This window comes from Pyrgilauda ruficollis, unplaced genomic scaffold (genome assembly GCF_017590135.1).
Source record: "Pyrgilauda ruficollis isolate IOZ18807 unplaced genomic scaffold, ASM1759013v1 scaffold38, whole genome shotgun sequence".
Lineage (NCBI taxonomy): Eukaryota > Metazoa > Chordata > Aves > Passeriformes > Passeridae > Pyrgilauda > Pyrgilauda ruficollis.
In genome coordinates, this window is record NW_024525267.1 from 805,609 (window position 1) to 831,487 (window position 25,879).

The following is a 25,879-nucleotide window of genomic DNA, read 5'->3' on the forward strand; positions in this document are numbered from 1 at the left end:
GATGAAAAGGGTTTTTTGGTAGTATACAGTTGAGGAGCAGCAACGAAAATGCATCATGTGTAAATTGGGAAAGTTTTTGCTTCTTCCTTTGTTACAAATGATCAGCACTGCATATATGAGACCAAAGAGGTAGTACTGATTGTTGTGAAACACCTAGATAATAGAGTAAATGAGGGGATATTGTGGGATTTTTATATCTTCTCCTTTTCAGTGTAGTAATTTCAGGGCTTTGGTAAGGTATTATTTTCTTTTTTTCTTTCTTTCTTTCTTTGATTTTCTTTGGAGTCCCTCTGATGACACCGCGAATCTGGGAATGAAGAACTTCTTAGAGCTGATTGGAAATGGCATTGCGGAGCTGAAACTTAACTGGAGGAAATACATCTCCTGAAGAAGAAAATATAATGCACTGTAAGGATCTGTCTTCTGGTGAAAAATTCAAGCCTAGAGAAAACTTGTCCGCTTTGTTAGGAAGAATGGGTTGGACAATTTTCTTCAGTTCCAAAGGATATCTGAATGCCATGCTGAGCTTAATCTCTGCAGCATGCTCTGTGCTTCTCATCTCTTCCTGATGCACTGCATGGTAAGGCCTTTTTCCTTTCTTTTAATAATAACTATCTGATGAGGTGAGAGGTATAAAAAAATAGCAATAGTGAAATGAAAATTGAAAAAAATGTACAAACATAACAAAAGAATGTCTGCTTGGGTGGTTGTTTTCAGGAGCAAGAGTCCTGATTACTGCAGCAGCTTTGTAAGATCGTTTCTGTCTTTCTCCCTTGCTTTGTGACAGTGTGTATGCGTGTGTGTGTTTGTGCACACCTGTGCTGTCATTTGCACTTGGACTGGAACATCTGCAGCTGCACTGTACATGTTTCCATGCTTAAGAGGATGTTTAGGAATTCGCTTTGACATTTCTCTCTCTATTTCCCTCCCTCCCTCCATTCCCCTCCTCCTGCCTCCTCCTTCTCTTGCTCTGTCTGTTTCTCTGGGGTTATGGTTCTATACCTTCCCTGCACCTCAGTTGTGCACTGACCACTAGAAGGCAAAAATGGGAGGAAAAGGAAATCGTATATCAATGCAAGAATGAGTAATATTATTTTAGTAAATGAAAGCTACAGAAAGGTTTTGAATGTCTGCAGTACTGGCAGGTACAAAAGATTTATTCTATTTTGTTTCCATGGGAAACAACTACCAAGTGCAGACTTGGATGCTGTGTTTTAGAAGCAGTGGGAGACAGATCCTCTTACACATGTCCGAAAGCTGAAAATGTGAATTATTATCCAGGTCATAAAATAAACAAATCCCGTATGGGATGTTCTCACATCAAGTAACTTTTTCTGTGTATTAGAGGAGTGCAGAGAATTATTAGAAATACCTTCAGTGGGCATTGCAAGATATTTTTTGTTAATAGCTGTAATGTGGTTTTGTCTTCCTGGATGAAGGGTGCTAAGGGAGTACAAAGAGATATAACTACCTGACTTACAAATACTTAGGGTCATTGTCAAGAAATTGCCTAGGAGATCAGGAATTGCACATAAACTGGGATGGAAGAGCAGATTTCTTTTCCAGGAAGACTGGTTTATTTGGGTCTCTGTTTTAGAAATTAGGGTAGAGCTAAAAGGTGATATAGCGGTGATGTGAAACATATGTATTTTCTTATGCATCCTGGTTGATCACTGAGTTTGGAAAGTTGAGTGGTTCTTGAGTAAACTGTGGTAAGGGCCTGCCTCCACTCTGAGGGCAACCCGTTGGAAATCTGACTGCTTTTGATGGAGCCGGAAAAAGATCAGGAGTAGGTTTGTGTGGCAGCTGTCAAGGACTGTGCAGCTGGCTATGGAGAGGACAGGTTCCTGGCAGCACGTTTTCAGGATGGGAAGGATAAATAAAGCCAAATCACAAAAGTCAGGCCACAGCAGGACTCATGAACAAGAATCAGAGCTTAAATACGATTCAAAAGACGTAATTTTGTCGTAGTTTCCAATAAATCTCCTCCTTGTATGATGGAGGACTCCATAAGGCAATTTTTAAAGAAAGAATGGTAATGCAACTTCTTCAAATCACTGGAGCAGGAGGAAGCACAGATGAAAAAACACATTGTAGTGTGACAATATTTCAACAGGGTTCAGAGGAATCAGCCTTGACTTTAGGAGTAAAGGTTCAAATCACATATACTTGTGCATTGAAGCAGAAATTTTGTGTATTTTGCTATCTAAAATGTGTGACTAGTGTAAGAACCAATAAGCAAAACTAAGGAAGAACACAATCCACAAATGTCATCTTCACTGTCAGAAAGAAGCCCTTACTTGCAGAACTCATCCCCTCAACTCTCTATGTGAACAAGGACTGCATCCTAAATTCAAGTTGCCCATTGCAAACCTCTCTTCACATCAGCAGTTCTATGTCAACCAGAGGAACAACTTGTATGAATATAATTGTATAACCCCAGCTGGAAGCTAAACACTGCAGAACTGCTTGTGCACTCCCCACTGGTGGGACAGGAGAGAGAACCAGAAAAGTACAAGTGAGAAAACTCATGGGTGAGACAAAGACTGTTTAGTAGGTAAAGCAAAGGCCACACACACTCAAGCAAAGCAAAACAAGGAATTCCTTCACCACTTCCTATGGTTCAGTCATCTCTGGCAGTCCCAGGCTCCATTGTGTGTAATGGCAACTTGGGAAGACAAATGCCATAATTTTGAACATTCCTTCTCCCCTTTTCCTTTGTCTTTCCCCTGTTTTATATGCTGCTTTACGTGTTTTATGACACCATATAGTACAGAATATCCCTTAGGTCAGCTGGGGCCATCTGTGCCCGCTGTGTTCCCTCCCAATTCCTTGTGTAGCCCCAGCCCAGTCTCTGGTGGGGTGAGATGAGAGGCACCAAAGGCCTCGGCACTGTGGAAGCTCAGCAAGAGATAAAATATCTCTATATTGTGAGTATGCTTCTAGCACCAAACATAGCCTCATACTAATTACTAGAAAGACAATCAAGCCTCTTCCAGTTAAACCCAGCACATTATTCCTTATTCTACACCACTTACATCAAGCTCAGCTACCACACTATCCAATACATCCTCATTAACCAACCCCCCTTCCCATTTTTATATATAACATGCAGATATCACTGCCTTAGTCTATGCACCACCCTTGTAAAATATCCAGAAATGTCCACAAAATCTCTATTAATAGAGTTCATTTAGTCCATGACTTGGGGCTCCATCTCTTACGGTGGTCACTCAGAATGGGAGAGGTCAAAACTAGCACAGTGAGTAAGAACTACTCATGTGGATAAATTGTAAAAGGTTTTGTAAGACCAGGCTCTTCGATTGTCATGGCAACAGATTTATTAGGCTTCAGGCATAATTTGGATTTTCCCTCTAAACAAAATCATTTTTCTTTTTACCTATGCAAATCTTTTGCCTTGTAATTAGAGCAAGAAAAATAGGTTAATTACATTCTTAAAGATCATGCAACTGTAGAGATACATTGTTAGAGAAAAATTATCAGAGTATGCAAAAATTTACCTTTATTAGTGGCCTCCAAAATGAAGTAAAGTGTATTCTTATTGGAAACATTCATTGTCTTATTATTTTTTCTGACAATATTAACATTGCTACTGGGTATTGTCAATTCTTCCAGGAACGCATCCTGGGTTCATTTGAAACATCACTGATATTACAAAATACTCTCTGTTATTAAGTTCAAGGATACTTACCCAGCTTTTTACTGCATTAAATATGTCCATTTTTTAGTTAATACATGATGTTTAGCTCTTTAGTTGATCCAGGAACATTTATCTTTACAGTGTAGAAACACAATATGAAATCATAATTATAGTAAACTTCCTAAAGAATATAGATATATATTTAAATAGGAAGGATAAAATCATCTGGGTTTCATTTGTCTGTGCAATTTTGCATGCTTATAAATGTCTGTATTATTAGGATATATATTGCATAACAAGCAATATTTAATTAATTATCATTTGTAAAGAACAGTTCCGTTTTGCATAGGACTTTTATTCCACAAGGTTATGCATTATGGTGCAAAGAAAAATATTTTAAAAACAAGCATAGCAGCTTAATATGTACCCAGTACACTAATGCAGTAATGGGCTCATTTGTTTATTTTATCCCTGTAATATACATCATGATAATAGTGGGCTCTTTTCTAAAGAGTGTGTATTTTGAGAGAGGAGGGTTTACATGATACAGGGTGTTCATTTTTTTTAGCATACATTACTGCCCATGATTTGCTGTGACTTAAGACACTTCAGTGGCAATTTAAATAATTTTAATACTTGTACAACAGCTGCATTTGGCTTTCTCTGTCAATTCTAAAGCAAGTACAACTAGTAATTTCCTTTTCTTTTAAGATGTTTAGAGTAAAGGTTCGATGCTGAGAACACCTGTATTTCATTTCAGTCCGTTGGAATATTTCTTTAGATAAATAGTATGAATTAAAGCTTGAACCATCTGCATTGTCAGGGAAGTTATACTGAGCAGTGGAAATATTTTCCACACCTGCAGCAACTATTTCCAGTCAAGAAAAATGTGGCGCATAAGCCGTCCCTCTATTCCTGAATGCCTTGAGCTGTCTTGATTCAAGATCCAGCAGAAACCTGATTTTTGAAAGGCCTGCAAAAAACCCAAAACAAATTCCAAATGAAACTTGAAGTTTTGTTGTTTAAGTGTAAATGTCCATAGAAAGAATATTTTTTGGTCAAGTAATTTCTATCTGTGTTTTACATAAACCAGGATCAAAAATTGAATTTTTTTTAAAAATGAGAAGTTCTAAAAATCAATATGTTGGGAAATACTGATATCAAAATGACACAAGATTGTTGTTTTTTTTGTTTGTTTGTTTGGTTTTTTTTTTTTTTTTTTTTGTTTTTTTGGTTTTTTTTTTTTTTTTTTTGTTTTTTTGGTTTTTTTTTTTTTTTTTTTGTTTTTTTGGTTTTTTTTTTTTTTTTTTTGTTTTTTTGGTTTTTTTTTTTTTTTTTTTTTGTTTGTTTTTAAACAGGAAAGTGTTCTGTTGTGATTTTTTTCACTAGATCTTTTATATTGTCTCTCACAAGTCATTCCTTTAACTAGAAGCTTTCTGAAGGGTCATCTTTAGCACTACATATTGCCTAGCCCCATATTACTGACACTGAGCAGCAGTTCTCACCAGGCCTATGGTAGAACATAATCTCTGATGGCGATTCCCTCCTTTAATTCTTCTTGTGTCTTCAACAAAAAGCAGGCCTCTATATTTCTGTGTTTTACAGATATCAGAAGTAGTGCTTTTTACTACAAAAGCCTTCAAGAGGCCTTCAAAAGGCATGCAGGAAAGGTAGAATTAATCTAGTATTAATATCCTTATTAAATAGATAAGGAAGGGAGCAACAAAGAAACTGCCCAAAGCAATACTGGAAAGGGAAGAGTTCGGAATTGAACCCAAATGTCCTTATTCTCAGTTCATCACTGTCCCTGCAAGGTTGATCTTCATTTTGTTCATTTCTTTGCTTAATGGCTTATATTTGGACTTTTAAGTTAATACTAGCTGAAGTATCAAATGTGAAAGGGAATTACTGATGCATACTTCCTTTCCAGTCTGACACAGTTGTTCTAAAAATTCTTTTTTCTCTCCTGAGCCATTCTGTTTGAATGTAACCATTAATTATGTAATTGCTTTGCTACACAGGGGAAGTAGATCCTATATTAAACAGAAAGTTACTAAATATAAATATCCTAAACCTGCCATACAGGTTCTGGGGGATGTACATGTGCACTTGTTTATGCTGTTAGGGTTTAGGGACAGCTGTGGGGCTATGCAATGGTTTTGAAGGTTTTTGGTAAATTAAGCAAATTTCAACACAGAAAAAAAAACCAGTTAAAAAGACTGATGTCTAGAATCCACACAGGTCATTATGAATCCAGCACTTGTGGGGAAAAGATGTGAAAGACAGAATGTGATACCTAAGAGTGATTATTATTATTAACCCTTGTATGCCTCCTCTGGTCAAGGTAATCTTTCAGTTTTGTATTCTCTTTATGAGAAATGAAAAGATGGTTTGCATGGAAAGTACTTAGTAGCTAAAATTGCATCTCAAGTTGGGGGAGAAATAATCTGACTTGTCATCTTAATACAAACTCAGAAAAATTGTCTACATGTCAAGAAGGAAAAATAGCTTTTTGCAAATATGCCAGAGTTTTGGAATGAGTTCTGCAGAAGAATATCCCAGAAATCTGCCTCACATCAGTCTATTTGTGCAGCTCCAGGTGTTAAATGCCTCTGGATGCTGACAAGTACAGGACTTGCCCAATTACCAAGTGACATATTAATGTAGAAGAATATGAAAGTCTAATTAAAAACAGTACTTTACTGGAAATCTCATCTCACTTTGTTTTTATTCCTGCAAAATCTTAAGAAGAGAACATAAAATGGACCTTACTGAACCAAGTATAATCTTCTATTTTTTCTGACATAAACTTTTTACAGGCTTATCATGGAAAAATGTTGGAAAGGAATGCTTTTGTCAATACATACTCCACTGTAGTAAGGAATTACATAACTTGCTTCAAAATAATACTCTCCAGTGCACAGAGCTCAGCAGCCAGGAGGATCACTTGCACTCTAATTTCATCCACAGTGATGGTGCAGAGGGTCATCTTCAGCCTACCTCAGCCTTCCGTACTAAACTAGACTTAATGTTACCTGTAAATATGATAAAAGAAGATCTGAAAGTCTTTTCTAGCTAAGGTGGCAAATTTTGCCATGGAACCTAGGATATTAGAGTACATTGAGGTATTTAAGTTCAAGCACATGCAGGTACTTAAGACCTTAACATATCACATGGACTGTACTTATTTTTTAAGCCAATGGGAGTAAGGTATTTAAATACCTTTGAGGATCTGACCATGGGGTTTATAATATTTGTTTATTTTCCACAACATTAAGAGTCAGGAAAGTAAATCTAATTATTGTAGTTGGGTAATTACTGACACTTGACAGATAAAGTGGTTTTTATTTGGCTGAGAAATATTGGAGAACAACTGAAGTCCATCAACATAAATAATGGAAAATAAATAATGAATTTTATTCATTGTAAGAGCCTCAGAGGATATTAATGCAATCCATATTCTTAACTTCTGGATTCTGTAAATTTGTGATTTATCACTTTATGTATATGTCTTTAGATACTGAAAAGCAACACTTTCTCCTCCACGTGAAACAGTGATACATTTGATGACAAAAATTAGGACTTTATTTTGACACATCCCAAAACTTCGCAATACTGTATGCAAAGTGAGATTTTACTGAACTATGTTAAGAATACCAGAAATTTTCCTTTAAGACAATCCTAATGTTTGAAAACAAAACATAAAACTTTTTAAATGGTAAATCTCATGACAAGGCTGTCTAAGACCTGTGTGTTGAAATTCCTTTCTTTACCTTGCATCTAAAAAAACATTGGGTAAAAGGTTTTATGTTCAGCTGTTCACAGTAAATGAACATATAAAAGTATAACTTTTCACTGAATACAGAAGCACTGCAAAATACTTAGCAGAGGAAGTAGGATTTCAGAAAGGCTTTTAAAAAATTCTTGAAAGTGGCTCTTAACCATGACCACAATGGGCCTTAGGATAGTATTGTTTCTGTGCTGCTGAACACAGTACTTATCCTCTATATGTATTAATGAAAGCTAGAAAACAAACCTTTCTGTAAGGAAGATTTTCAGTCATGTCATACCTATTTGGTTTGGAGTCCTGTGACCTCATTCCATAGCAAATGGAAAGTTGCACCAAAATGCTCTGAAGCCTGGCACAGGTGGATGAGTTCTGAAAACACTGCTGTGGAAATGTATGGCAATCTACACTCTACCTGCTCCTCTGGTGCCATTCTGAGGTGTTGTTGGCTCAGCATAAAGGTAACCATTGCATCTTTGACATTATTAATGTCAGCATGTTTTAATGTCTCATTTCACTGGGACCACCCTGACTGAGTAACGTGATGTACCTCATTGCATGGTTTTCGTACCTGAGCACTTCAGAGAGGATTGAGGAAGGGCTGGTCTATTACTTCCGGTCCTAATTGTTATGCCACAAATTCTGCCTCTCTCCATGTGCTTTCAAAAGGAATTTTAAGGGTTCACTGTTGTCTTTCAGTTTAGTTGATGGCCCCACCCTGAAAACCATGCAATGGATGTTTAATGCTGAAGGGTCCCAAGTATCTGCTCCATTCCTCACTGAGTTTTAGTAAGCTAGTAAATGATGACAAATCACATCTACAGTGTTTCAAAAGGGGAGATAGATCAAAAGCATCACTAAAAAAACCTAAATAACCATAAGCAGACAATGTGTAATAGTGCAGAGAGAATCCTACAATGGTTTTGCTGAATCTATCTCCAAATCCATTTCTGACCTCTCATCTGGCTTTAATGTCAGGAACACTCATGTTCCTTACCTCACAAACTCTTCCAACATACAGCACCTCACATGGAGGTGCAGCATCTCCCTACAGAAGTCAAGTTGCATGTGAAGAGAGAAGCAGCCTTTCTGAATCCCTCCAGGTTAAGCATGTGAATAGCACAGTGTGAATATGATGCAAACAGACAGGATCAATAAGCAATTTCTTTCATAAAACAGAGACCTTCAGTTAAAATCAGTTAAAAATTTTTGCCAAGTTAACAGCACATGAATTACTGTATATCTAAAGAATCTGGCATCCTCTTCTCCTTGCCCACGTCTCTAGCAGATGCTTGTACAGATTCATCTTCCCTTGTTGTTTTTTGTGTTTATCCCAGTCCATGTGGACATACATGGTTAAACCCCATGACAGTGCATCTGGGTACATCCATGCATTGCACGTGGATATAAACCAGGATTCTCATCCCTTCAGTGCATACATGCACATGTCCCTCCTGTGAGGGGTCACACCTGTGGGATCTCACCAGGGACCTGATCTCCCAGTCCCCTGTGGCTTACAGACAGCTCCCCAGCCCTCAGTAATACTGCTAAAACCAGATTTCTCATCTGCATAGATGATGTGTGCACAAATCACATCTCTCATGTAATTAAAAAGCCAGCCAGCATGGCCTCATGGGCCATGGCCGTGTGCCATTTTGTCTCTAGGTCTATGTGCTCTGTCAGTATGATCTTGTGGGCTATACCCATCACAGACCCTTCCTGCTCCTCAATGCAAAGCCCAAGCTCTGTGCTCAGATTTCAGTTTTCACTCATATGATGACTGCTACTCTGTTATAAAACGATCCCATTGAGATGAGCTGAGATGCTTTGGGTAGCTGTTTGGGTAGGGAAATCACAACCAGGTAGGACTCTTCCACTTCAGCTGCTTGCTTTGCTTTAGGCTTTGGGTGTGAAACACAGTACTTTGAACATGAACACGCCTGTGTCCTCAGTGCTGGGGTGAGAGCTGCCATCCTACTTGTGATTGTCACAGCTGCTGTGAATTGAACAGGAGCCAGGATAAAGCACTTAAGAAAGTCCCACAGCCCCAGTTCCCACAAACACAAGAGGTTGGGCCAAAGCTGCTATCTGCTTCACACTTCTTTTTCTCCTGGTCTGGAGGTATAAAGTCCCATCCTCTTTGCTTTTACAAGATGTAAAGATGCTGATCCTCCTGGAAATCAGGTTACCATCACTGTGGGAGACAGCTTCCAGATCTGTTTGTCAGGACTACTGAACCTTGCTTGTGTGTCCCAAGGTGAGGATTAATCTGTTAATGTTTGTAAAAAGCTATGTAAATGATCTGTATCATGCTGACAGGTCAAGTACTGCATTGCTCACTGGCTGCTCTTCCTGACAGCTTAAGATACATGCCAAACAAAGCCTAGTCATTCAGACCATGTTCGCTGATGTAGTTTGACTGGCTTAACCCTCTCAGGATTTGGACTTAATGCTGCTAGCCTACTGATTGGGTGATAAAGCACAAGTATGCAAAGCTGGTGCTTTTCACATAACCTAGAATTCAATATAGACATTGATTTATGCTTGCACAGGACCACGGGCTCAAAGAACACCTCTTGGATCTGTTACAATACATGTGCAGTTCAGGTCCTGAAGGACAGTGGAAAGCAGTGAGCCAAGCAGAGCTCAGAGCTGTCCTTGGCTGTGGGCAGGAGGCAGCAGCAGAAGCTGCTTTTGTGAGCCACTAGCAGGATTTGGCCCTGCTGCACCTGCAGGAGCTGCAGAAGCTCAGAACAGCTGCAAGGCTCAGCAAAAGCTCACCTGAGAATGTGAATCCTACCAAGAGGAGGGTGTGCTTCAAATTTGGGAACCTTTTTGTTTTGTGCTTATCACATAGATTGCAGCTAATATCAGTTATTGAGATCAGGGTCTGACGGGGTAGATATTGAAGAGATGATAAGCAAAACAGCCTCTTCTAGAGAATTAAATTCTAAGTGAATGCAATTCCCATAACTAATACTGCAAGCACACAGAATGCCAAAGAGATAGTAACTAATTTCACTGTCTGCTTGACTACCTACTTGGTCCCAGTTATTAGAATTACATGTGGAACTTTATGTTGATTTTTGGTATTAATGATTAATACTTTCATTATCTTTAAAGCCTTTTGCAGAGAGGATCACTTGAAAAAGAGGATCTTTACAGATGTCTCTCTGGGTCTAACTGTACTTTTCCTTAACTACCTAAGCTGGAACGCTGTGCTGCAGTATGATGCAGGGGCTGTTCTCGTTATAAGCTGTTACTAAACAAGATTAGGATTGACAAAAGATTGAGACTTTCTGTGAAACTTCATGGTTGCATGGTCTTCTTTGAGGTTACTGGAAGTGATAACTTATATTTGGCTCATTTTCAGGGACTAACAGAGGGCTGTAGAGTCAATACATACTCTAGCAATTTGGGTGACTAGGTTACTACAAAGTATATTTTTTTTCTCCCACTGTTGCTCATCTGGGAAACTTTTGATTTCAAAGCCTAATCCAGTACCTGATGGTCAGTGAGAATTGTGCCACTGATTTCTTCCACAGCTGGATCAAATCACTAACTTGTTCCATCTTCACCACTGGTGCAAGTTGCTGTGGTGGGAAATAAAAATCTACCTTGGCTTTGCACTTTGTTTCTTCATCTGGAACTTACTTTCCATTCCTTTCCTCTTCATATATTTATCTGCCATATACTTGGGGCTTCAGCAAATGGTCAGGGCATATCTCTGTGTCTCTGCACAATGCCTTTGCACACACACATCTCCACTGGTATGTGAATTGCTGCTCCACAGCTGGGTATCTCCACGATTTAGCACGCCTTTTGTTTTGTTTCTCTCAAGCAGCCTGTTTGTCAGCTGCAAAACTCCATGAGAATAATTGATAATGAAAGGAACTGATTTCTTCTTTCTCCTTGTAAAATGATAGCACAACTCCATTTTAGGTCTTTGTTTACACTTGCACTAAGCAATGTGTATCAATGTACCCAGCTGGCATTGATCTAGCTGGATTAAGTAACAGGCAGGGGAGAGGTGGTAGGGCATGGGCTTCAGAGTGCACCTCAAGGGGGTAGCAGGACTGTGGCTGTGGTTTCAGGTAGCTGTTCCTCATGGGGGTCCAGGCCTTTTATTTTCTAGGAGACTTCTGTTCCCACCTGGCTAGGTGGCAGTTACCTTGGGCACATTTGTGTGTGCAGCAGTCCCGTCACTGTGGCAGAGAATTAGCTGATGTCAATTATAAATGACTGCAAGCTGGAAAATTTGGAACAGGATGAATTTATAAGCCTTGTTTGGGAAGTTTTAAATATCTTGTTTACTGTGCTGTTAAAAAAAAAGGTAAAATGTTAAAAAACAATGAAGACCAATCATCTTCCCTTGATGTGATGCCTAGTGATATTCTAGTGTTTACAGTTTTGACAGCCAAATGACACAAGAAAAAAATCAAAATTAGCATTTACAAGAAGTCAGGAATGAGAAAACAGAAGGAAGACAGCAGAGATTTGTGCTAACAGAGGGATTATGGCTTTCAAGAAAGGGCAATGTGCCATCTATATAGCACAGTAATTTTTGTAAATCCCTGTTTTCCTTCTTGGCAATTACCACCTGGCAACAGTGAGGAAGAGGCAGCCCATACACTGCTTTGACAAGATGGCAATCATGTTCTTTAATAAAATGTTTAGTAGCTGTGCACAGCATTGTCTCAGCAGCATATGACTGGGGAGAGAGTGCTAATATGAAGGGAGGGAAAAGACACAGTTTCTCAGAGCCAGAATTGTTCATGCTGACCAGCTTCCCAACTGCAAGGGGTGTCCCTGTGTTCATGAAGGCGCACTTAGAACCCCAGAGGCCCTGACTCCTCAGTCCCCACCTGGTGCTCTGGCCACTCAAATATCCTCCCTGTGACAGGCAACAGCATCCACCAAAACTGTAATTGCAAGTGCGATATAGAAGAGTTTGTTCTTAACTGGTTGGGCAGTGTACAGAAGGTGGCACGTGTTGGTTAAGCATGGTGTACGTGCAGTACAGAATACCCATGAGAAAGCTATTCTGTTCTTAAATATTAGCAAATATCTGCATGTGGTGAAGTGCGGTGGATTTGTAAGTCATGCACATTTTCTCCTCAGTAATGTTTACTTTAGCCCGAGGGACAATGCAGAGTGTAGTTGTGACCAGAATGGATGACTTCATAAGAGGAGGGAACTCACCCAGCCTCACTGACAGATTTTTATGAAGGGTTTCCCAAAGCCAGCCTGCAGCAGTGCATCACTACCGATATGCTTCTGACATTTGTAGTTCAAGAAGCAGCAGTACTAAAAGTAAAACACTGCCAGTGGTTTCCATTAAAAGCCTGATTCCTGGATTATTTCTGGGGGTTTCAGTGTAGCTATGAGCTGTATGACCCTAAGCTTTCTCTTGGAAGGACTCGACCAGCCTGCATCTGTCTTCCTTTCCACCCCTGCCAAACAGTGCTGCAAGCTCCAGAGAAGCAAGGGCTAGAGAAAGGAACCAGAATTTGGGAGCAACTGGAAGAAAGAGACACATGAACTCAAGAAAAAAGACTCAGGAGTCCTTTGAATGTTTACTTTCAGAAATAAGCAAAAAAAAATTCTCCTGACAAAACATTAGCTTCCAAAAAAATTGACAAAGTTAATTTATTATCCATAAAATAGATTATCCTTTTGGAAAATTACCTGGAGTCTTTCTTATCCATGCAGAATAGATATTGCCCAATATTCCTCTGGCTTCTGCCATAGGTCCTAGTTTGATTACAGGCATGAAATGTAGGTAAGTGTAATTATGATACAGGCAGATTTATGTGTCCCCAGGCAGGTTTTAAAATAACAACAAGAGTATAAATATTGGATGTATGGAAAGGAAATGTCCATTATTAAAATCAGTCCACAAGCTGGTACTGTGAAAAGCTTTCTTCTTCAATACTGCTGTCAGCCCCGCTGAGATTTTAAATTGGAGATTGTCTAGTGTAACTCTCACTTTCTATTTAAAAAGCAAAGCCAGAAACATTAAACTTTTGTCTCAGGTTTTTAAAGCATAGGAAAGCTAATATAATTGCTGCATTAATGTAGAGTTATGAGCTTTTAGGCTTCCCAGTTTTTGGCAAAGAAGAGTTGCGTCTCTTGATTCATGGAATAAGATATTTCCCAGTATAAATTTGCCATATTCTTTCTCTTCAGAAAAAAATCTGCATCCCTTCCTCTCCTCTGGACCATTTGGCATGGCTGTGTGGTTTGTAACTGCCTGTGCTTCACTCCAGGGCTGGCTGCACTTCAGTCACCAGTCACTGTGCTGAGTTTCTCTGTGAATTATGGGATTGTGTGCCTGACATCTGGAGTTCTAAGGAATTGAGAAGAAGAGTTCAAATCTCAGAAAGGCTAACAGAGATGCAGAGCCAGGTCTGTGGTCTGGCTGAGGCAATGCCCATGCCAAACTCAACAGAACAAGTTACTGGGTGAAAAGAACTGTCTCCCTTTGGACCCATGGCATGCACAATGTGGCTTCTGGTGTCACCTTAAAAGAGAGTGGTTTAGAGGGTGACATCCCTGCGAGGAGCACAAGGGTTGGATATGCCACCTGTGTCAGTGAAGTTTGGCTGGACTGACAGGACAAGGAAAGTAGGACTTAGCTTGAGTTCTTAAGCTAGACAGGTCTGTGTGAAAGCAATTAACCAGCTGGGAATTCTTTGGAGAAAAATTGCTTCAAACAAAGATAAATCTTTAGTAGGTTATTTTTGTCAGGAGGAAATAGAGAGGAATTTTGTTTAAGCATGTTTTTATGAGCTGTGTTAATTTATTTTCATTCGTCATTGGTATTAATTAACACTGGATTGACAAGACAATGTCATTATTAAGGCTTTATTAATAATCTTTAGCAAAGTAGTTAGTATATTAACAAAAAGAAACCTGCACATTTTATTTGGTGTTTTTTTGTGCCCCTCCTTGGAGTCTCTAGAGCCACAGATCAATTGCTAGTGTTTAGTGACCTTCTGTCCAAGAGAGTAGGGCCTGTGGGTGGCTCTTTTTCTATGTCTGACACTTGTACAGTGCATAATCTAAGATGACACTGACCCTTTCAGCCTTATAGAAAAAATATTCTCAGCACAATGGATTGTTCTTGAATGTTTTCTGCAGTGTACTGTTTTACATGCCCAAACTTTTTTTTTTCATCTTGAGTGTGTGTCCAACATTTCCTCTCTGCTCTCTTTGTTGCATGGGTTTGATTGTAGCCAACAGCAAAGGTCAAAAGACATTTTACTGTTTCTATTTCTATGTTTCTGTTAAGCTGAATTAAATTGTTGGTGCTGCAAAGTGACTTCTTAAAAAGCTTATGCTGCAACTCTTCAACCAGCATAAACTGAAGAAGAGCTGCAGCAGTTTAAACCACAGGGTGCAGAGACAAAATGTGGTCCAAAGAAAAGGGTGTTGATCTGGAAACCAAGAAAAAGGGTTTGGTTCTCTGGAGCAGTGGGCAGTTTCATGAACTTAGATAAAATTTTTCATCTTCCTCTGGCTCAGGTTTTCTGAATGGGTGGTAGAGTGACAGTGTATTTTTAAAACACTTTGCACATTCAATTTTTCAGTCATGTAGTCTTTTTTCTTTCACATCTAACATTCATCAGTATGACTGCCTGATTAATCAACATTACAGATAGGTCTTAAAATCATAATATATGGAAATGCTATGGTATCCTGGAATAGGTTAATTGTGTTTACCAGTGTATGTGAGTATTCATTAGAAGGTGCCATTTCTCTGTTCAGCTTTGGAGCAGCACTGACTTTTGTCCAACAAGCAGCCTTCCATTTCTTTCCTACATAGTGAAGAAAATCCAAACATTCTCTTAGACTATGAATTATTTTGATCAGCATTTCCAGGTTAACCTGAATTAATATTCAGTTCAGCCTTCAAAAAGCCGTCAGAGAAGGTTGGCCGAAGTGATTGGGTTTTTAAATCTTAGATTTTTTTCTATTTGTTAGAATTTCTTCAAATGTCATGAACTGAAAACATCTGACTATCTCTGCTATGATTAGTGTTCACTTCCCAGCTGTGTTTCCTGAGGAAAAGTCTTTTTTCTCACCAAAGCCTGAAGAACAGGGCTACCATTTTCCATGGGTTTTAGATGGTATGTGACCATAAGATTTTTGTTCCACTAGTATGGTCAGTTCTCCAAATCAGCTCATCCCAGCACTCTTTGATGCTGCCTTAGAGCATGATAGGGAAAGAAATGGATCAAAATCTCCCTAGAGGATCACCTGGCTTTAAAAACACAGGTAAAGCCAAATGGATACTTCACAAATGCGAGCAAAGTATATTAATGGAGAAAGCATCAATCCTATATGCGTGGTATGACAGCAGCTAGAATAAAACCCAAGTCTGTGTGAACATACAGAATATCTTGGGCAACAATTCATAACACATAAACACTCTTTTGAAAACAAAGTTTAAGGAAACATTATCCAATGTACTGTTTCCAGGCAATTTGCTATTTATTTACTTGTCACACTGGTTCAGTGGGACTCAGTGCTCTCCCTATGTGTTATAAGGTTTCTGGGACCTACACACAATCATTTCCAATGACCAGTTTTGCATAATTCAGATACTATGAATATTTTATTTATTGTTAGCAGCCTCTTTATTGCAAGCAATATTTTTAATGAATCCATTATATGTTTAAAAAAACAAAAAACAAAACACAACCAGGATTAAACTTGGCTCTCTGTTCTGGGGGTCATAAATCCAGATTAGATTTCTTTTTAGCAGAAATTTTACTCAAGATTTTGTGAATGAAGTTTGACTTGGTGTCCACTGAAAAAAAAAAAAAGTGGCAAAATACACATTCTTTTCTTGAAATTCTTGTGAAGAATGCTAGTGAATCCTCTAATACAAAAAATCAGTGAAATTTGTGGCTATGTTCTTGGTCTTACTCACATTTTATATGGTCGCTGTTTTAAATTACTAGCACTACATTAGAGTATGTCAAGATACATCATATAAACTGATACAATTTACCATGACCTTGAGGCAACATGATGTGTACGTTGCATTACATTAGCTATCGAAGTATGTTCCTTATATAGTACAGTGCCCACTGCAGACAGAGATTTGGGTTGTTAGGCATTCTGTACAGTTGGGAGAAATATGCAAATAATCTCTCCAGATCTGTGGCCACATAAGTTGTATCTTTTTAAAGAGAATAAGAACAAGTGATAAGAAAAAAGAACGCAATCCAAGAGGCTGTGCTCCATAGGCAAGGTGAAATCTTTTGCTACCCCATGGAAACCTCTGCACCTCAGGAAGCACATAACCATGAGGGCGACCAAGCAGGGGAACAGGTTGCACAGAGAGGTTGTGGAGTGTCCATCTTTGATTTTGAAAAACTCCCTGGGCATGGTCCTGGCCAACTGGCTGTAGGTGATCCTGCCTGACCAGGCGTTGGACCAGGTGACCTGCAGAGGTCCCTTCCAACCTCAGCCTGTGATACCCACAACACACAACAGCAAACACTTGCTATAGCAATGCACCAGTGCACAGGGGTTAGGAAAACCAGCTCTTCCTATGCTATTTTCTTCACTGCCTGTCCCAATGGCCTTGCCAGAGCATTTTGTGAGTAAATTGTAACCTTTTCCCTCCCAAATCCTAGTCCTCTGCTCTGCCACAGAGCTCTACCGCGAGATCTGAAGGGGAGATGTGTCACCTTGCCCTTGTGTTTTCCCAAATGTGTTACTCCTGGCACAACCAGCTTGTTTTCCCAGGAGCAGGGGACCTGCACAACTCAAGCCACCATCTCTCTTCCATGCCATGCTCACTCAGAGCACGAGCCAGAGGGGCAGCTGCTCCCATGGATCAAGGCCCTGACTCTCCCAGCTGTGCCAGGTTTGTGCAAATCGACCTTCAGCAACCCACTTCAACCTTCTGTTCTTCCTCCCTCCCTTTCTTATACTTCATACTGTTGTAATTTTGCAAGCTGCTTGGGCTAGGTATCATTCTCACTATCTGTGTCTGGTTTCTAGCCCAGACGTCAGCAGGGGTTGCTGCATGCTGCTGCAATATAAATGACTAATGATGATGATAAAAGGTGTGGGAGTTGGTTGCCTGGAGTGTTACCCTACTTTGACAACTTTGGTTTAGAAACCAGCTTCTTCCTCAAATTATCTGCTATTTTATCTTATTACATCTAATAATTTACAAGTGGTAAGGGATTTTTGGCTGCCTCCATTTTGGAGTGCTCATCCCAGGGCTTTGAAAGAGGCTTTAACATTTTCAGAGTTTGGATGGTGTGGCTGTGACAGTGCCAATAGACTTCAGAGTTGCAGGGTATTGGAACCTTTAAAACTCAGCTGCGAATGCATCCTAAAAGAGGCATTCAATAGGGAAGTGCTCTATTTTTAAATTTGGACTGATACAGGTAATAATTACACACAAAACAGTATGTGAAAAGAACATTATCAAGGTTGCACAGCTCAGCACTTGAAGCTAAGAAATGCTGTAAGCACAATTGTCTCTACTCCATTAATTTGCCACCTTGCACAGGTGCATCAGTCACAGACTATTTTTGCGCAGGATCCGAGTTTCACTTGGTGTCCATAATAAATGACTCAGTTTGTGAGCTCAATACTTGATTTTCTTTTCCAGGCATAGTTCAGACTCTGCTGTGAAGGCTAAATTATTTCCCACTGGGGCATTCCAGGGTGTTCCACCATGCGGGTCCTTGCCACGTGCAAACACTGACTAATTCCCATTTATAGCATCTTAATAGCAATTCTGAGTATCATTGCTCCCTGGTACAGCTGATCATCTAGGGCTAAAAAAGAGCAAGATTACAACTATCCATAACTGTGGATGTCTAATGTAAATTTTTCAGAGGACCTGGCAGCACATCCTGCAGCTCCTATTACCTTACCCTACACTGCTGGCCAGCAGTTGCCACTTTCAGGTATTCCAACCCCCAGAAACACAGACCAGGGGAACAGGTTTGAAAAGCACAGTGTGAGCAACTTGTCCTGTTCCTCAGAGCAGCATCTCAGACCTACAGACAAAAGACTGATGTTCCTCTTCTCAGATTCTCCTGACACCTCTAAATTATGACACACACACAAAAAAAAAAAAAAAAAAAAAAAGAGAAATTGAAACATTCTACAAGAAAAAGCTTTCTTTTTCTTCTCTTCTATGGCAAATATGTGATGCTCTGACTGAAGCTGTAATTCAGTGCGTTCTAAAGCCTACCTGATAATGCATGAACAGATGGAGGCTGAATTCTTTCTGGATCACCTTTAATTGTGGCATTTTTGGGTGGACTTTGTAAATTAATGACAAAAAACCCAAAGAATTGATTTTTAAAAGCAAAATGAAAACCTTCTGCTGTTCAGATTTTCTTATGGAAAACTATCAATGTCGTTTCAACCTATTGGAGTGCTGCAAGGATGCACTGGGCTAGGAGAGTAATTAAATGGGAAAAGAAATTACAAGATAAGTAATTTCCTTTACAAAACCCATCACTTACAAATAAACATATTTTCAGACACACAAAACCTTCTTCAGCAGTTACATCAAACCATCTCAGTTACAGTAAAATTGAAAATACAGTCTTTGCTTCAAAGTGAAGATATTTGAGTATTTCACAGAAACAGTTGTCAGGTTTTTATATGGATTAAAAAATTGGTTTACAAGTATCATTCCTATAAACAGGAAATTTACGTGATTTTTTTTTTCCAAAAAAATATTTTTCCTGAGGCAAATGGCTGGTAAGTATAATTTCAAACCAAACAGTTATAATTTTAAAATTATAAAAAACCCCTGAAGATAGTTCTCCTAAATCAGAAAGTGTCAGTTGGTTAGACTTATTTGTAGTGTCCCTCAAAGTACCTGTAATTAATAATTAATTTTGGAATAAAGATATAGATGGAAGTAACAGTGGAGATTTTAGGCTTTATAGATTGTTGTTGTACCTACACACTAAAAGACCTTTCCTAGAGAAACTCTACTTCTATATCCCTCAGGCTCCTGAATGCTCTTCTGGTGTACATTTGCTTAGTAAGGAGGGGTCACATCTGAGTTAAAGGTAATTTGATCCATTACAGGCCAAATTATCTTCTGGCCTTGGCTGAACTTGGAGATAATATATAGCAACAAATTAATATAAATTTATGTCACTTTTCCTTCTCTTAATATTTCTTAAATGTCTTTGAAGCAGCTCAGTTTCCATTCCAACATGCAGTGGTGAGGGCAGATCTTCAAATTGCTTATGACAGAGGTTATGTGCCTTCTGGCAGATAACGGAGACCTGTCTTTCTCTGAGACTTGGATATTGCATTTTTTCCTTGTACAGGGCTCCAGTGTATTTTTGCTCCTAAAAGAGAAGCCTGGAGATGCCCTTGAAATAGAAAAATAGTGAAATTGTAGTGATACTTTAGCATCTCATTCTTTCACAAAGCTTTCCCAGCTAATACTACATTTATCTGGGAAAAAAATTGCAAATTTGAGGAGTTCTACAGATTTATTTGTTGGTTTGTTTATTTATTTTGTTTATTTATTTTTTATATCTGAATTTTTCAGCATCAAAATGTGCTCATGATAGATTTTTATTGCTCTGCTTTTTTAACCTCAGGAAAGATGGGCAAAAGACTGGAAGAGAGAGCTCTGGCTTCAAACTTCAAATCTTTATCATAATTTCTGGTGTGTGGTAGGGAGAAGTGTTAGTTTTTCTTTTTCTTTTTCTTTTTCTTTTTCTTTTTCTTTTTCTTTTTCTTTTTCTTTTTCTTTTTCTTTTTCTTTTTCTTTTTCTTTTTTTTTCCTTTTCCTTTTTATCTTTGAATGAAAAGTGTCCTTTCTGCCAACCTTGATATGTGTGAATGACAAAATCTTTGGAGTAAGCACAGCACAGCTTCAGCTCACAGGCTGGACATTAATACCTGAAGCCCAGAAAGGTTTTGCCATCTGCTGCTTAAAACTCCTTCATATTAACAGAAAAAACAGAGAGAAAGGCAAGAAAAATAACCAAAAACCTGGAATAACCTCTGTACGAGGATACCACCAGACAGACTGGGATTTGTCAGTCTTGAAAAAAGATGGCTACAGGGATATGGTAAGAGACTTACAACATTCTAGGTGGCCTGAAGAATAAAAGCCAATTACTCATTTTGTCCCTAATTGCCTAATGAGGAGTGAAAAATAAATTCAAATAATAAGTGGATACTTTTTCAGAAGTCCCTTAATTATCTTTTGACATCATTGCTAGAGGACACTGTAGTGACAAGTTCACTGAAGGTTGCAAAATACCAAAACAGAAAGAAAACAACATTGGGTACCAAAGTCAAATAATAAGATGCTGCTAAAAATAGCTGCATCCATGCACTAATTTAACTACTGACTACTCCTGGGATAAAGTTGTTCCTTGCTTTTCATTTATTCAACCAATTTTTCCATTTATTCACCTTAAAGGCTTTCTTGTTGTCTCCTAAAGTGAAAGGCAGCCCATGAACTCTGATTTCAGCAAATGTGAGAGAGTGTTGTCACTAACTTCCAACAAGCCAGGATTTAATTTTCCTCTGTGTGAGCAACAAACAGAAGCAGAATTTGGACCATCTGACTTTTTCTAATAAAACTGAGCAATACTTGCACAGTATTACTGTGGAAATCCAAAGGTCTGAAAAGAAATTATGAGTATTTAAAAGGAGGAAAATGGCAAGTGTGTGCTACAGTACCACTGAGGGTCAAATGCTTCTGCTCCTGAGCATTAGCATTGAGCAACCAAGCAAAGTGCTGTGTATCAGGAAGATGGGTTGTGAACACAAAATAGGCCAGCCTAAACCAAACAGAAGCACACTGAATTTTCACCACTTTTCAGGTTGAACCAGAAAATTGGTAACCTCTGGACTTGTTAAATTTGGACTTTTAATCGTAAATGCTTCCTCCAGTTGTGTTTTATGTAGACTGTTAATTTTGATCTGTAACAATCCATAGTGAATCTCATACCAAAAGGGAAAGGACTGTGGGTTAAAGGGTAATTTGCTCTCCCTTTGGTCAGGTTTGTTTCTTCCACAATCCAGGAAACTGGGACTTGTGAAGCCTTAGGAATAATGACGTGGGGAGCCTTGCTGTAGGTGGAGGAACCAAAGGCTGTCAGTGAGTCTGGGGATAGCACTGCCTGCACAGTACTAACAGCCTGGTGCTGTTAGGACATTATTCTGCTATGGATTATAGCTTCGTTTCTAAGGATATTTGTATGGAAAATATCTGATTTCTTCACAATAGAGCTTAGGTATCTGAGTATATCATGGCTGTGAGTAGTCCCAGAGACATAAACGAGGAGAAGGAAAACTGGCTGCAAGTCCTTTTGCTCCCCTGAGTTCCAAGCTGCCTGGGGGACAAAAACTGCTGCCAGAACAAACTGGATCAGACCCAAGGTGAAGAGCAGGATGAGCCCTGTAATACATTACTTATTTAAATTCTGCCCTCTCAGAGTAACCTCTTTGCTGCTGAGTGCTTCCCTTTATTCTAGAGGGGGTCTCACATTGCTGAGACCTTTGGAAATATCCTGTAGTACTATAAATAGCAAGTATTTCCCACTGAGTAAAACCTGCAGCATAGCAGCAGTCTGATGTGGGTTTATTTTCCTGCTTGAGGACTACATAAGTGCTTGTGTCCTCTCTCTGCTGAGACATCCCTTCGCTTTAGGCACTGCTCTCTCTGCTCACTGCTGGGGAGTGTTATTGAACCTGGCTCATATTCCTGTGCCTTCTGATCTTCTTTTCTCTAATGAAAGACCTCCCCATGGGCACCTTTCCTAATTTTCCCTCTCCCTTCTCTTATGGCGGGTCTTTGCTTCTCTTGGGTATACTGACTTCTACTGTTTATTAATTTCTGCTCATTCCATTTTGATTCCTCTGTTATTCATATATACTGTGCAGTGCCTGTGCACACTGCTGTGTCTGGATGAGCTTTTAGTCAAGCTTCTTATAACCCCAGAGCTTCTCTTGGCTTCATCTTGCACTTACATGGTGTCTAGTTCCCTGAAATCCAAGTCTAAGAAGAAAAGCAAATGTGGTTCCCTGCACCTACCAGTGCTTCTCTGAGGATCTTGACTGATAGCTGACAGCACCCTGTGTTACTGTGTTAGGAGAGGACTGTCCAGCAAAAACAGCACAACGATCAAGTGCAGATACAAAGTCGTCACAGAAGTGGGAATGTGACAATGTAATCCCTAGAAAAAGAACAGCAAACAAGCACAAATGTGTGTGCCAAGCGTGCCTTCCTCCCGTACATCACAAGCAGCAGCACTTAATGCCCTGCTCAGCATCTCGCCTGGGGGCTGTCCAGGATTTAAGCCAAGCACCCAAGTTCCCAAGTTCGCCCTTGGAAGAAAAAGAGGTTTTAAGTGCTTACTAGGAGGAAAGGAACAAAACTGCATTTGGATGTGATGTTCAAGTGAGGTTAAATCCTCGAGGAGCCTCTCCTCCCTGTTTGGTAATTCGAGCACTTGTTTGTGAGATAAGGGAAGGTGTCAGCTCCGGCAGCATCTGCACTCACACTGTGCTGTGTATGATTTCTGTGCCCTCTTCAGTTTGCTAATCAAAACAAGTTTCCGCTGTGTGTTTCTTATCCCCAGAGGGTGGAACTATCCTCAGAAAATTAAAGCTCTCTTATCTCTTAATGTGTCATCACAACTAATAGCCTGGGGACTGTAAACAAGTTTAAATATCAAAACAATTTGGCTGGTGATTGTCTGTGATTATGGATTAAGAATACAAAATTTGTGCTCACTAATATTCAAGGTAGATTGAAAATAAGGAGCCATATCCTCAGCTGATGTAAATAGAGGTGGCTGAGCTGAGCTGAGGGAGGAAGACTGCTTTGTACCAGCTGAGCACCTGACCCTGGGAGGTTTTCAGAAGTTTCCATTCTTGTTTTTCAGGGTACCAGATAATACATGACATCATGGGGCTGATCAGGAGGAGAGGAGCACTGGGGCCTCTGGGAGAGCCTGGATGATCCTCCCCTTCTCTGAGTTCCCAGGAGCTCAGATTCTGCTGGCTGAGCCCTCCACTTGCAGCCTCTTTGGGGATCTCATAAATAATGACTTAGAGGAGAAATGATTTAATATTACAAAACTTTTTCAAGATCAAGTCAAGGTGCCAGCACATTCAAAAACTGTCAGATATGTCAGGGCAGGTGCTATGTGAGGGATGTGCTTTGTACCTTTGATGTGACAAACATACTGCAGTAAATTCTCAAACATGCACTTGCTACTGCCTTTTCCAAAGCCCTGTCATCAAGCCATCACCTTTAAATCAGTCATGCTCAGTGAAGAGATGCAAAAAGGTTTTTTTTCTAGAAATGCTTTTCCTGGTTCATTGGATTGTTTTCAATGGCAGTGATGTGCAGAATGTTTCCCAGATTTGGGGAGATGGCAGTGGGTGTATTTCATAGCACAGCTGGATATAAAACTTTTCATGTTAGTGTGTTCCTCTTTTGGAACTAATATTTTGTTCCAAAAGAGGGGAAACAAAATATTTGTGAGGCCCCACTTTTGTTATGGACCATTTTCTGCTGCAGGCTGAATAACCCATTCTTCAAAGAATCCCACAGATGAAAAACTGAGGCAGAGAGAGAATAAGTGGATTTCCTGTAGATGTAAGGAATGAAGTCAGCAGAAGTGCAAGGAGTGTCCTAACCACTGAACTGTCCTTGTCTCCCATGTACACTACAGAATACACAGAATATTTATCTTTTAATGGATAGCTTTTTGGAATACGTATCTGTACAAAGGCTGATGTTGGGTTAATGATGAATATTACAGAATGAAGTAGGAAAGACATTAATTTTGATGTGGCAGGAAAGTGCTTTCCTAATGACGTAGTAATTAAATAAGAAGGATAGTTATTAAAAGAAATGGTAAATTTAGTGTTCTCCAGCCCTCCTATCTGAGCAGTTCTAGCTGTGGTTCTGGGTAAGAAAAAGGAATGTTTCTGTCAAGCATGAAGTACCACCAGAAAAATATAAAAGGGAAAATGTGTCATAAGAATCATTATTTAAAAATATTAAATAATGTCAAATAAATGAAATCCATTTCTAGAAGAGAATAATAAAGACTGAGAAAAGGTACCCAGAAAGCTAGATGACTTTTCTATTTTCTTAATCGGGGTAATTATACTAAAACTGACAACAAGTATTTCCCCAGTAGCAAAAAACACCCACAAACCTCAGCCAGCAAAAATGCTGCTCTGAGCATGAGGCCTGTGAAGGTTAAAGGCTTGAGCCTGCCATTAGGAGAGTGCTGCTCTTCTCCCAAGGTCAGTCCTTACATATGGAGAAGTAATTTTCATTCTGGTCTCCTCATTGTACAAAGTCAACGCTTACCTTGATTTCAACAGTGCTATATTTGGCAAAGTACTAATATAATTGTGTTTGGTCCCAGTCATGTCCTGTTTGAATGTTAAACTCCTCTAAAGACCAAGCCATTGTGTGCTGCCTCTTGTAGTTTAGGCAATGTATAAAATGGAGAGCAGTGCAGACCCTCTGGAGTAATCCCTCCAGGGAAACCTGTGCTGCCAGTGTCCACACTAGGTGTTTTCTGGGTGTTTTACTTCACACCAGCTTTTGTCTAGATCCCTACTGCCATGGGCTGAAAGCACTTTTTTGGGTGTAGTTTCATCCAAAAAAATGCAGTTTATGCAGTCTCAGACTTCACCATAGTGTGATCCAAATACAGCACATAGCACATAGAGACAACCTCCAAAAAATCACACTGTGCATCAGCCCCTCTGTAAACTCTCAGCTGCTGATGCCCCCTTGTTGTTCATCATGTTCCAGCCACCAGCTTCTCTGTGGACATTTTGTTGCCTCACACTGAGGACTTCTCCCTCAGTTAAGGCCTCTTAGTGGGACAGAAATAACCTGGCAGTCTGATTCATGTCACCTGAACTGAAACCACCCACTATCTCCTTGCTAATAAGTACAACTTGCAAAGAGGAAAAATGTGATTGTACAGCCTCAGATCAGAGATCGTGCAGCCCAAGGACCTCTACCTTTCTCATTAGCCAGTAATGGTGCCTGGGAGATACTTTAATAATAAGGCAAAGATGTGGTGGTACTTCCCCAAAATAATTTCTTAGCCTACAAAAAATTCACAGCTCAAGGATTTGCTACGCCAGAGGCTTTGTCATTATATCTAATAGCCTTTGATATGTCTCCTTAGTTTGTGAATTATTTAGCTACTTTTTAGATTGATGTTAATTTTAGGATCTAGCGTTCTGCAGGAGAGAATTTGATATTGACTTCGTGCTGCACAGTTTATTAAGAAAAGAATGGGAATGTTAATAACAGGAGATCAGACTCTGTCTGAGCCCCCATGCTGCCTCTGTTCACATTAATCCTGGAGTCAGGATTTCCTAGTGCCTGCGGTGCAGGGTCACTGTTCCAAAGT

At 39.5% G+C, this 25,879-nt stretch overlaps 1 long non-coding RNA gene across 1 annotated transcript in view; it reads left to right on the forward strand.

Moving 5' to 3' along the window:
* The window catches only part of LOC121358275, a 164,239-nt gene that overhangs the window by 135,323 nt on the left and 3,037 nt on the right, over nucleotides 1-25,879 (forward strand). The window contains exon 2 of the long non-coding RNA XR_005955850.1: nucleotides 286-580. This is a non-coding gene — a long non-coding RNA (uncharacterized LOC121358275). The remainder of the gene's footprint in view (nucleotides 1-285; nucleotides 581-25,879) is intronic.